The 12,762-nt window shown below is 38.4% G+C and overlaps 1 pseudogene; it reads right to left on the bottom strand.

The window, feature by feature from the left end:
* Positions 1-696: 696 nt before the first annotated feature.
* Positions 697-3,129, bottom strand: LOC111748967 (olfactory receptor 4C13-like; annotated as a pseudogene).
* Between the last annotated feature and the right edge of the window lie 9,633 nt (positions 3,130-12,762).

Genomic DNA, 12,762 nt, shown 5'->3' with positions numbered 1-12,762 from the left:
ATTGGTATATTGTCAGTGTGCTGAGAGAGTATTAACAAGTATTTTCTTTCTAAACTGTCCTAGATACCAGTAGCCAATATGGGTTCTGAGTAACAACAACTTATATGTGCAAGTCAGTTATACAACTCTGCAATTAGAGAAGAGAATTTTCAATTTGCAACAAAGCAAGAAAGGCTTTGGTATAAAATAAAGGCTGCCTTTGATCCTGATACAATTTGAAATGGTTGAAAGAATATGGGATTTGTAATTAGAACAAATGCAGATTCAAATAGCTCTGCCTCTGACCTTGGGCTGATCATTTAGCCCTTTTTAACTTAATTTTTATCATCAGTAAATCAGAATAATTGTTGCAAAGTGTGATATGAAGGATCACTTTTGTGTGGCCTGTCTAGCCACGGTCTTGTAACTCCCAGCGGCACTCTGTGGTAGGGTAATTGTGGCCCACCAAAGGGATTGGTCAGTTTTGCCACCCAACTGGGCTTGAAATGAGCCACACCAAATGGGGTAAAGAAGAGATCCCACCGCCACCAAAGAATAACAGCCAGAATCCTTTGAACCTGGGTTTCCTGTGCTAAGAAGCTCCCGGAAGAAAGAGACCAATAGAGACAACGAGCTATAACCCTGAAGATGGTGAGAAGTGGTGGGAAGAAAGAACTGGCAGGAGAAGGCTTGGTGGGCTTCCTGGCCCATGAAGAAAGTTGAGTGCCTTTGGGCACATGCCTAGGACCAGGGAGAGGTACACCTGTGAACACAGCTGGGAAGAGGCTGTCCTGATGGAAGAGCTGTATCTTGAATGTTCTTGGGCCTGAATTGTAACTGTTACTTCTCTAATAAACACCATAATCATCTGAGTTCTGTGTGGCCGTTGCAATGGATTACCGAACCCAGCAGAGAAGTAGAGAGTGCCATGGAGGGACAGTTGGTATCAGAATTAGTAAAGATGGCTGAGAGAGGAGGCATGTCTGACTTCTGCAGGGAATCAGGCTTGCGCTGTTGATTTTGATTCTCCTTTCCCCTTGTGAAGTTAGAGGATGTCAGACACCACCTCCATGCCATTCTTGTGTAAAGGTTCTATGGGGGTTAAGTGATATAGGTGGGAAAGAGCTATATATATACATACATATATGCATATGTATACATACATATGTACACACACACACACACAAACCCACATACATATATACGTAAGATAAAAATATAAAGATTATGATAGAATTAAAATCTTCATATTGGGTCATTTATTATCTGAAATTACATTTCTTTTCAATAACATTTTGGTGGCATTTTTTACTTCTGCATTCTTTACTGTGTAGATAATGGGATTTAACATGGGAGTGACAAGGGTATAGAATACAGATACTCCTTTATCCATAGAAAAGGTGACCACTGGTCACAGATATGTAAAAATACAGGGCACAAAGAACAAGACAACAACAGTAATGTGGGAGGTACAGGTAGAGAGGGCCTTTTTCCTTCCTGCAGAGCTATGAATCCTCAACGAATGCAGGATGAAGACACAGGATACCAACAACATTACAAAGGTAATCACAGACATGACCCCACCATTGACAGCAATCAGGAGACCAACAAGGAAAGTGTCTGTGCAGGCAAGTTGTATTGGGGGAAGATGTCACACACGAAGTGATCCATAATGTTGGGACCACAGAATGGGAGCCAGAAAGTGACAAGAATCTGTCCAATAGAGTGGAAAAAAAACCCTGTCCAAGACACCCCCACTAAAAGGCAGCATATATGGTGGTTCATGATGGTCACATCGTGCAGAGGTCTACAGATGGCCACATAACGGTCATAGGCCATGACCACAAGGAGGGCAACCTCAGAACCACCTAAGAAATGTTCAGTAAAGATCTGTGTCATGCAGCCATTGAAGGAGATGGTTTTTGTCTCAGAGAGCAAGTCAGCTAGCATTTTAGGAAGTATGGAAGAGGAGTAGCAGGCATCTATTAAAGATAAGAAGGCCAGGAAGAAATACATTGGGGATTTCAATGTCTGACTGCAGATTATGGTGACCACAATGAGCAGGTTTTCTGAGACGGTGACAATGTAGGTGATAAACAAAACAACAACTAGAATTCTCTGCATCCGAGGATTCTGTGTAAGTCCTATTAGAATTAAATCAGTCACATTCATCCTGTTTTCTTCTGCTTCAGTGCTGATGATGAACACAGATATTGGGATTATCCTATAAAGACAACATTTTTAATAGCAGGGTGATAAGCATTTCATATTTTCTGTTTTCAAATAAGACCAAAGCATTTTAATAAATAAACTGTTTTCCTTCCTGGCATACAGGAAGAGAAAAAACATGCTTTTTCTATTTTACAAAAAGATTAGAACCATTGAAAACTGTCTAATCCAGCTTCTTCTATTGATGCTGGAATCCCATCTACAACATCTTGTGACAAGTGGTCACTGGGCATTTGCTGGAGGACATCCGGGCATAGGGAGCTCATCACATTATAAATTCCTTCTCAGCCAGCAAGAAATGTTAGAGAACTCATATATGTGTGTGTGTGTGAATCCCTGGTGGGACAATGGATAAGCACTCGGTTGCTAAACAAAATGTTGGCACTTCAAACCTACCAGTCGTTCTGTGGGAGAAAAGACCTGACCATCTGCTCCCATAAAGATTTCAGCCTAGGAAACCCTATGGGGCAGTTCTACTGTGTCAATTATGGTTGCTGTGAGTCAGAATCAATCACACAACGCACAGCAAAAATGACACACACACATATACATACACAAGTGTGTGTTTGTGTAAGTATTTGTATGTATACATATATGTATACATATACATATCTGTATACAAGGAGCCCTGGTGAAGAAGTGGTTAAGAGCTACGGCTGCTAACCAACTATTGATTCTGGTTTCACACACTGTCGATACACAGATTAAGACCAAACCACCTGGCTCTTCCATTCAAGAGCCCTTTAAATAGGCCACAGAGAAGCAAAGCTGTGCCTGCCTTCTTCACCTTTTTATCCACAGATCTACTTTAATGGTTGACTCAGAGTGGTAGTCAATAAATATTAAGTGTGCAAACAAGTTGGAAGACAATTTACTTCTTTCTCCTGTGTTTTCTTTTTCCAAAATAGGAGTGTTCACCATCTTACCTAGAAAAACAATTAAATAAAGTGTTGGAAAGTGAGCAAGATATACTCCTCTCAGCCCTTCAGATCTATTCTCACTCTTCTCCTCCATGGTGGGCTTCCATGGTGTTCCTCAACCAGGCCTCCTTCTTCTCTGGCCAACAGGAAGTGCTAGATAAATGTTAGGAGGACAGGGTGGGAAGAAAAGAATGTCAGGGTTTATTCTCCTGGGACCGTCCCGTGGTTTATAAGTTAACAGGGTACCTTTAACTAGGGTTACAGCTCTTGTTGGGTGGATATCTCCTACAGTTATATTTCCTTTTGTAGTAATTTCTTCCCCTTGTTCCCTCAGGCCTCCTGGTGGTAATGATTTCCTACTGGTAGCTAGCCCTGGCAAGCTTTATCATCACCCTTAACTAATTTCCTTCATACCTTGATAAATAATCTTCATTAAAATTTTTTTTTTTAATCTGCCTTTTTGAGCATGCTGTTTCCTATTAGGACTCCAATGGATAAGGAAAGTTTGTATTTTTTCTTTGTAAATAATAGAAATAATTGAAAAAATTCTAGGTTATTTAAAAATTATCTCTACTTCTTTTGATGTATAGCTGCTGAATAAATTTAACTTCTGTGAGAAAAAAATTGTGAAAGACTTTGAAATATTAAAAAGATTACTGGCTGTCTTCAATGAAAAGCTATGTGTTGTCTATAGCACTCCCCTTGGGGCTACATGATTCTATGAGGGTTATGCCTTTCACTGTCTTTGAGCTATTTTACAACTCTTCCAGTTATAGAAAACTGATAATGCAAATAATTCTTGTCCATAAAATTGAAAATATTGTCTGAAGAGGGTTCAATTGATTTCCCTCAGTTATTGCAGATAAAGTCAGTTTTGCGTCTATTTGTAAATTCATGACACATCCCTGATTGAACAAATGTGCTACACTGGATTCTCCTTTAAATGGATCATAACTTACTCCTGGTTCCCTCCTTAATTAATGTGTTAAACAAAAACTTTGTCATGTATTCATTTTATATTTGTATGAGACCCATGATTTTATATTTTTTGGAAAAGTCTTTTGTCTTCGTGTATTAGAATTACTTAGAGAGGAAGCTGAAAAACTCTCAAAAATCCTGATTCTCTTTCTCTGTGTGTTATTGCATCATGGGTTTTTCTGTATTATTTTATTGGTGGGAGTTGTTTTAATTCATTTCTAAAATCTCTTTTTGAGACATTGAAATCAAATATAAACAATATATGATATTAAAGAACATTTTATCAGCCCCTCTAACTCCGTTCCCAAACAAAATTAGAGAAAATGAATGTCATGGATTTAATTATGTCCCTCGAAAAATGTATCATTTGGGCTGGACCATGATTTCCAGTTTTGTGTGGTTGTCTTCCATATCATGATTGTAATTTTATGTTAAAGAGGATTAGGGTGGGATTGTAACAGCCTTACCCAGGTCACATTTCTGATGCAAAGTAAAGGGAGTTTCCCTGGCAAGTGTTCTGCACCAGCTTTTAACTCTCAAGAGATAAAAAGGAAAGGGAAGCAAGCAGAGAGTTGGGCACCTCATACCACCAAGAAAACTGCAACTGGAGCAGAGTGCATATCCTTTGGATGTGGGTTCCCTGTGCTTGAGAAGCTGCTCAACCAGGGGAAGATTGATGGCAAGAAATCTTCCTCCAGAGCCAACAGAGAGAGAAAACTGGCCCCTGGAGCTGACACCCTGAATTTGGATTTGTAACCTGCTAGACTGTGAGAGAATAAATTTCTCTTTGTTAAAGCCATCCACTTGTGGTATTTCTGTTATGGTAGCACCAGATGACTAAGATAATGAATACCCTTATTAATCAAAATAAAACCTGTGGAGTCTGGGGAGAGGTGGGGGAGAAGGATTACCTAATCAAATATAGTTTTGAGATCCATTTAGTAAGCCATTTACCAAATATTTATTAATCATCTATTCAAACAAAGTCTCTACACTCACGTAGCATACATTCTAGTAGGGGGAGACAGAAAATAAGCTAATAAAAAAGAAAGTAGATAGCATTTCAGATTGTAACATCTGCTATGGGGAATATTAAGCAGGGTAATGGATATTTGGAATCTGGGGGTGGGGTGCTGTCTTCTATAAGGTAGTCAGAGAAGGCCTCTTTGAAAAGGGAACATGTAAACTAGACTAGAAAGAAGTGAAGAAAGATGCAAGAAGACGTCTAAGGAAAGAACATTCCAGACCAAAAAAAAAAAAAAAAATCAGTAAGTGAAAACACTCTGAGGAAGGAATGTGGTTGGCATCATTGTCTAAAGGAGATCAGTATGGCTGGAGAGCAATGAACAAGGATTGATAAGTGGCAGGTCTGATAGGGCTTTGTAGATCATTTTAAGGGGGTATTAATTTATTCTAAGTGAAAAACAAAGCCATTGAAAAGTTTTGCACAGCAAAACGGCGTGGTCTGAATCTTAGAATTGATTGTTCTGGCTATTGTGTGGCGAATAGACTATAGAGGGGCAATAGTAGAAGCAGGGAGATTATTAGTTAAGAGGATATTGTAAGAATTCAGCAGAAACTTGATTGTGATTTGCACCAGGATGGGCGTAGTGGAGGTAGATATATGATGACGGTAGCTTCAATACTACCTGCTGATGGACTTGATGTGGGCTGTCAGAAAGAAAGAAGGGTAAGAACTATTCCAAAGTTTTGGACTTCACCCCATGAAGGGCATTGTTGACCTTTACTGAGACAACCTCACGTACAGATGCCATGATTAACGTGGGTAACGTTTACTTGGGTGCCTTTGAAATGCCAGGCACATTTAATCCTTGTATCAACATTGAGTCATACATTGTTATTATCTTTTTTTAGAAGATAAAATAACTAAGATAGAGAGAGGGTAAGGAAGTTTTTGGATGTTAGTCAGTAAGTTGTAACCCTAGTCTTACACTGAAATAAAGAGTTAGCAAAGGTAATTCTGTAAAATGTGTTTAACCTCTGAACCTCTCAACTATTTTCTGTCAAATGAGAACAACTAGCTTGAAGGGTGGCTGTGAGAGTGTCAAGACTACTAGCTCTGCAATTGGCCCAAAGTAGAGGCACAATCAATATCAACTACTTTTATTCTTACTCAAATTTTTAAGAGTAGGGTAAGTTTACTGCCTGTGAAAGTTCATAACATACAACTGTGACTATTGAAATTATACTGTTCTTTCTATGAGGCTGTAAATATGCCACCCAAAAGCAACTACTTATAAAAAAAGATGAGGAAACATTTTACTCTCATTTATCTGCGAGGTTTTTAAGAACCTAGCATGAGCCTTTTATGTTTTTTCTTCTTTATCAAAGTGATTGTAAGGTATTTCACACACACATGCACACATACACCATCGCCACCACCACCACCACAAGAACCACCACTATCACCAGAATTAATGGTCAATTTTGGCTTTTGAGTAGATAGAGGCAGAATCTCTCACACGATTAGCGTTTTAGTATGAAGGTGAAATCTAATTTTCTGACATCAATATATAGATTTTCTTGCAAGGTAGTCACTCACTGATGCCCTCCCCTTCAATCCCACTTTTTTTTTCCTTATTGCTAAGCATTCCACATCCCCAAGAAGATCTCTGCTGTCCACTGGTCTCCCACCCTTTCTCATACCTCCTTCTTATCTTTACCTCCATTTTTCAGATCTCAGAGTGAGTCCTGAGGAAATTAAGGACTGAAGAAATTAAGCCTACTTTCCCGACAGGACATATGAAAATGTTTCATAAATTATAAAGTTCTGTATAAAGGTTAAAAAAATTTAGGCATTATTATTACATGCATTGATCAAAAACTAATATTAAATGATTGCTTCTTATATTCTTATATGCTAGGCAGTGTGCAAAGCACTTCACATAAATTACCTCTTTTAATTTTTTTAAAGCACTATATATAGTAGGAAGGTTATTCTTTCTATTTTGCATATAGGAAAATTGAGACATAGAGTTAGCCTTTTAACCCAGAACATATGGTTAGTGAAGAGCAGGTCCGAAGATCTAATTCAGCTCTCTCTGGCCTCAAATCCTGCTCTTGACCTTGACCCCATGTTATCTCCCATGTAAGAACTTACCTAAGTAGTTACTATGATCCTTCTTTATTATTTGTCTATCAAGAAAGGCTTTAAGAAGACTCTCATCCTAACTGGGGGAGGCATAAAAATGGATTCAAAAAAACACTTAGGAATTTGAACTATGCCTATCTCTCTACTTCCCCTGAGAATTGTCCATCTTCCCTCTCAGGAGAATTTAGAACAAGAATTTAGAACTACTTACATGCTTCTTTGGGGCCCTGGTGGCACAGTGGTTAAGAGCTACAACTGTTAACCACAAGTTTAGGAGTTCAAATCCACTAGCCACTCTTTGGAAACCCTATGGAGCAGTTCTACTCTGCCCTATAGGGTCACTATGAGTCGAAATAAACTCAAAGGGAAATGGATATATACTTATTTGTTTAAGTCAGTTAGTAACGTATTACTACCCCTGTCCAAATAGTATTTCTAACCCACCCTAAATTCATCATTAAAAGTAATTAGGCCCCTGAGTGGCACAAACAATTTTCATTTGACTACTAACCTAAAGGTTGGTGGTTTGAACCCACCCAACAGCTCTACGGAAGATAGGCCTGATGACATGCTTCTGTAAAGATTACAGCCAAGAAACCCCTATGAAGCAGTTCTACTATGTAACACATGGGGTAACCATGAGGTGGAATCAGTACGATGGCAACAGGTTTGATTTTGATTTTTTGGATATTATATTGAACACTTAGTATTTGCAATCCACTTTCACATTTAAACTCAAATAACCCCATGTGTATATTATTCCTGATTCACAGATGGGAAAGCCTAGGCTCAGAATGCTTCATTTCACTTGCACAGTGTGGTGTAACTACTGAGCAGTAGAACTAAAAGCCAGCTTATTCTGTTTCAGTTCCGTTATGTGTTCTACCTAACTTAAGAGTTCTACAAAATCAGAAGTCTCTGAAAAGAATTGGACCCCATTTTCCTACTGAGCAGAGTAAAATCCTATTCATATGACATTATAATGAGAATTTTCTGAGAATTTAAGTACATACAGGCCAGAATGTGATTATATATAAATAAGCAGATAGATGATAGATGACAGATAGGTAGATAAACGACGAATAGATGGATGCGTGGATGTATGGATGGATGGATAGATGGATGAATGGATTGGTTGGTCGGTAGCCTGGTCTGTTGGTCGGTCAGTACGTAGGTAGATAGATTCTTTTCATTTTGAAAATGAGGAAACTGAGACTGAGAGAAGAAATAGACATTTACAAAATTGCACATTCAGACTGTGGTAGACTAAGTATTCAGATTTCCTGAGTCTCAACCTGTTTATCGTTTCCCTACATGGAATAGCTGATATTCTCACTTGTTACAGAGTGATTCAAGCAAAAGGTATTGCTTTGTTTGTCTAATTGATCTATATAATTACTTCAGTAACTGTAATGGATTGAATTGTGTGCCCCCAAAATATGTGTCAACTTGGCTAAGCCATGATTTCCAGTATGGTGTGATTGCTCACCATTTTGCCACCTGACATGATTTGCCTATGTGTTGTAAATTCTATCTCTATGATATAAATGAGTTGGGATTAGAGGCAGTTAGGTTAATGAGACAGGACTCAGTCTACAAGATTAAGTTGTGTTTTAAGCCAATCTCTTTTGAGATATAAAAGAGAGAAATGAACAGAGAGACAGAGGGACCTCATACCACCAAGAATGTAGTGCTAGGAGAAGAGTATGTCCCTTGGACCCGAGATCCCTGCACTGAGAAGCTCCTAGTCCAGATGAAATTTGATAATAAGGACCTCCTGACAGAGCAGACAGAGAGAAAAGTCCTTCCCTTGGCACCAGTGCCCTGAATTTGGACTTCTAGCCTTATAGACTGTGAGAGAATAAACTTCCGTTTGTTAAAGCCGTCCACTTGTGGTATTTCTGTTATAGCAGCACTAGGTAATAAGACAGTTACCCACATTGGTTTCCAAATGATACCAGCCTTTTGGGAAATGAAGATGTTGAAAGATCATAAGCAAATATAGCCTTTGAATTTGTTCTAAAGGATTTATCATATAAAGACAAATCACAAAATGTAAAGATCAAAATCTGTCTTTCCATCTTTTTCCAAGACAAGCAAGTAAATTAAATTTGAATGTGTTAAGAATCACCCCCACATTCTTCAAATATCTTTGGTAAGCTACAAACACAAACCATATATTAGGGAAAAGGATGGATAATTCAGAAAGCAGAATCAAAATCCCAAAGGTATTTTAGGACAAGATGCATGGAAAAATCACTACCAGAAGTACTAGACAGATAACCAAGGACCTGGAAATAACATGTGTCTAAATAGGTTGTCAAATATCTATGGAACATCACTTCTGTTCACCTCTCATGTTTCCCCTTTTTGAACGTAAGTGGGTATAGAAGTTATCCCATACCTGTCAGAGCATTGTACATTGGGCGGGAGATGGGGGCAGTGGAGATTAGGAAGCAGGTAATGTATCTCTAGTTCATAGGTCTTCAGATTGAACGGAACTACACCTCAGGAGTCTCATCCACACTTGGACACGATTTAGATGATAAGATACTGACCCTTAAGTCAGAACTCGATACTGTCATTGGATGAGGGTTGAGAGAGGGACCTTGTGAAAGGGGACAGTGAGTATATTTTTCTTGTGGAGGGGATGTGCATTGTTGAAGCCAAAGGACATATTGTGGCATATTATATTTCTACCACATTATATCCTGTTATATATGCTTTTCCAGAATATTGCCACTTCCTCCTCAAATGGTGGTGTCTATGCCCTTTCTATTTGAACATGGAAGGGAATTTACGACTCTGGGGACTAATAAGATATGACAGAAGTGATTCTACCTGACTTCCAAGGTTAGATAAAATAAGAAAATGCGCTTCTACCTTGCTCACTCTCTTGGTACACATACTTTTAGAGCTCTGATTCACCATGTAAAAGTCTCCATGCTTGAGAAACTATATGGACCGACTCCATAGAAATAGAGGGAGATGCCCAAACAGTGCCAGTTATTCCAGCCATCACTTTTCAAGACTTTCGAGACCAGGTACCAGATATATGATAAAGAAATCTGTTAGATGACCTCATCCCCAATCACTTCTGATTTTAACCTCATGAGAAACCATGAACCAGAAGTACCCAGCTGAGCTGCTTACAAATTCATGACCTAGAGAAACCATCTGAGATAATAAAGTGATTGTTGTTTTCAGCCACTAAATTTTGGAGCAATTTGTTATATAACTATAGTATCTGAAACAATGCAGTAATTTAAACACTATAGTATTGGCTCATAGATAGACGAATTGATGGAAAAAGAAATTCAAGAAACAGAACAATGGATCCATAGATATTTTATATATAATAGTGATGGCATTGCAGGGTAGTAGGAAATGGAATGGTTGTTCAATATATGGTGCTGGAAAAATCTAGTTATCCATATTACCACCTCAAACACTACCTTAAAATTCAAGCTCTATATAGGTTAAAGACATAAATGTGAAAAGCAAAGCTTTAAAACTTTTGAAGTAAATTATCTTTTTAACCTCCAAGCAGGGAAGGACTTTGAGAAGTAGTTGCATTGACCTTTCCTTCTGAAACCAGCTTCCTCATCTCTGGATCACAGCTTAGATTGTCAATTCTTGACCTCAACTGGGTCCACTCCAATATCCAAAAGCCAGCTCCTCCAATCCCTCCAATGATTATGTAAGTTTTTAATTCTGCGTACTGAAACTGCACACACACATTTGTATGTGAATACATGTGGATCTGTTTCTGATCACACATGGGTTCGTATCTGCCTACTGAGATGACTGTTTGACTAAACACAGGTCTATATCCATTTACACATGATGCTATAGTTTACCATACAATGGCATGTATCTGATCACATATGGCCTGTATTCAACCACACATGGTTTTTTATGTGACCTCACAAGGGTCTGTACTCAACCAGGTATGGATCTGTATCCAGCCAAACATGGATTTAGCTATAACCAACCTCCCATATATCTGTATTCCATCCTTGGGTGGTGCAAGTGGTTTGTACTGAATGAATAACCTGAAGGTTGGTGATTTGAACACACCCAGCAGCACTGTGAAAGAAAGGCCTGTTGATCTGGTTCTGTAAAAATTACAGCCAAAAAAAAAAAAAAAATCCTGTGTGGAAGTTCTACTTTGTAACAGATGGGATCATCATGAGTTGGAATCAATTCTACGGCAATGGGTTTGGTTTTTGGTTCTGGCCATGGGAAAATTTTTGATTTGGTCCAATGAGATGTAATTTGGAAGAATTAATTGGTATGTAATGTCTTATTTGAATAGTTTGCTAGTGTTTTCAGCTGTGGTTTGAATTATAGACTAAGTGAAGCCCAAAGTGGAATTAAAAATCTTTCAAAAAAATTATTTCAGGATAAATTCATTTTAAGCCACCAGGAGTTGTAGCCAATGGTTCTTTGCAATTTCTCTACAACTATGCATTGGTCCTTGGCCCTATTTTAAGAGCTTTTCTGCTATTGCTATACAGCATGGCCTCCTATCACATCATTGACTTTGGTTGGCTTAGTGGAATATGTTATTATTGTGGGCATAATTGTATGTCATTCATTTTAAATATTCAAGTGACCACTTCTGGGGGTTATGCCAAAGGCATTCTATTGTTTTTTGAGCCAATGCCTGGGTTTTTTGTTGTCATCTACATGACCCACTTTAATCTTCCCTCAGAATATGCATAACGCCTTCTATAACAGCATCCTCTATCACTTTATTTCTTGACTGTCCATTTCTCCAGAGATTGTTTGCCTGCCCAAATGGTGAGTGCATTAACCACAACGCGTGAGTGTGTAAAGAGCCAGACATAGCTCTGACTGTGAGAACCAAGTGCTGTCTGTATGCTGAATATACTGCTCATACATCTGGGCACTGGGTAGAATGAACTTTGCCTTTTTTGACTAAGTTTGTACCATTCAGAGGGAGAATTTCAGCAAATTTCCATATTGAGTCACACCCTTCTATAAGAGAACTTTCTTTTGAAAACAAAGTATTTTGTTTTTCTTTAGCAGGAAGTGAATATTGCATTCATACCTCTCAACAAGAGAAGTGGAAATCTTGCCAGTTTCCATTTTGTTTTGAAAATTATGCTTATGAATATGATAGACTTGCCCTGAGCCACATTCCTTGCTATATATCTGAATGTGCTATCTTGTTTTTTTTAAGGAGTTTTGTTATGCTGATCAATCTCTTAGCAAATGAGCCTCTGACATCACCCATGACATAAAGGGCACTTATGATGTCATTTACTCACATCTCTATGAGAGCCCAGTGATCTTCTACTAGTTGTCTTTCAAATAGCATGCATCTGGCAACTTTATCAGGAAGTTTTGAATTCCACCTCCTAACATTGTTCGTCACAGGGTGGCAGTATTAGGCTTCTGCTGATGTGTCTGTCTGCCTATGTTCATAAAATAGACATTTCCAAAGTTATCTGGGCACTAGGATTATGGATTTCTAATGTAAAAGCTTTACTAAGAAAAAAAGAAGACAAAAAACAG

This window comes from Loxodonta africana, unplaced genomic scaffold (genome assembly GCF_030014295.1).
Source record: "Loxodonta africana isolate mLoxAfr1 unplaced genomic scaffold, mLoxAfr1.hap2 scaffold_55, whole genome shotgun sequence".
In the NCBI taxonomy this organism is placed as follows: Eukaryota; Metazoa; Chordata; class Mammalia; order Proboscidea; family Elephantidae; genus Loxodonta; species Loxodonta africana.
Note: the sequence above shows the minus strand (reverse complement) of the source record. Positions and strands in the feature narration are given on the sequence as shown.